Raw genomic sequence first — 1,280 nt, forward strand, 5'->3', positions numbered from 1 at the left:
ATTGAAACTGAAATAAACACAAGAGATCTTGAAATGTCAATATGAAATTTTGAGTGATTGCCTCTGCGTTGGATAAGGACACTCCAAAATCAAACCATTGTTTTCTAGTCTTGGATTGTGCCAAAGCCTCTGTACCATGGTCTTCCACTGTCTTCGGTTAGAGTTCTCTTGCTTGAGGGTACACTTGGACACTATTCTATCTTATTTCTCTTCCTCCTATTTTGTTAAAGTTTTTAAGGTTTATATAGGAGATATTTATTTTAATGTTACTGTTCTTAAAATATTTTATTTTTCTTTGTTTCCTTTCCTCACTGGGCTGTTTTCCCTGTTGGAGCCCCTGGTCTTATAGCATCCTGCTTTTCCAACTAGGGTTGTAGCTTAGGAAGTAATAATAATAATAATGATAATAATAATAATAATAATAATAATAATAATAATAATAATAATAATAATAATAATAATAATTTGTTTGAATGTATGTAGTGGGGATACCTTAACCGGGTGAAAGGGTTTGTATATTGCCATAATCAGCAGAGCTGTACTAGTCAGGGGCACCCATACTATGTTGGTTTGCTGTGAGCAATCAGCCTAATGTCTCCCACCATCACCAGTCTGCAATGACCAGAGGGGTGATGAAAATTGGACCAACCCAAGACACGAAGAAGGACTTGTCTTAAGCCTTTGTCCTTCACTAGTCTAGAAACGGATGCATTTCTTATTGTTGTTGTTGTTGTTGTTGTTGTTGTATGTATGTAGCTTTGAGATTTAAAGAGAATGTGATACTGCAATTGATCGGAATATTGGATAAAAGTCTTAAATTTCCATAGACAATTCACGATAACAATTAGTAAACTGTTCCAAAAATCTACTGAACACCATTAGGTTTACGTAGTTCTCTTTACTGTACGTTATTGGTATACATCATGAACAAATGTAAAACTATACATTTTTCATAACTATGTATTGATAGGAATTCATGAAACATACGAGATTGTATTAAAATTGACATTCAGATTATACATATTGCATAACTATATATTGATAGGAATTCAGGAAACATACGAGACTGTATTAAAATTGACATTCAGATCTCTGTCTAACCTACAACCAGTTGCTAAAACGAAATAATAAGAGTAATAATAATAATAATAATATGATACAGTGACTGATTTACAATAGAACCTTCAGCAACTCTCTAATTAGAAGCAAGAGTCATGGGAATTGGCTAATTCAATAGTTCTAAAAATGTATTATTAGAAAACTTTGAATTCAATTGTCTA

Source organism: Palaemon carinicauda, chromosome 42 (assembly GCF_036898095.1).
Source record: "Palaemon carinicauda isolate YSFRI2023 chromosome 42, ASM3689809v2, whole genome shotgun sequence".
NCBI classification, from domain to species: domain Eukaryota; kingdom Metazoa; phylum Arthropoda; class Malacostraca; order Decapoda; family Palaemonidae; genus Palaemon; species Palaemon carinicauda.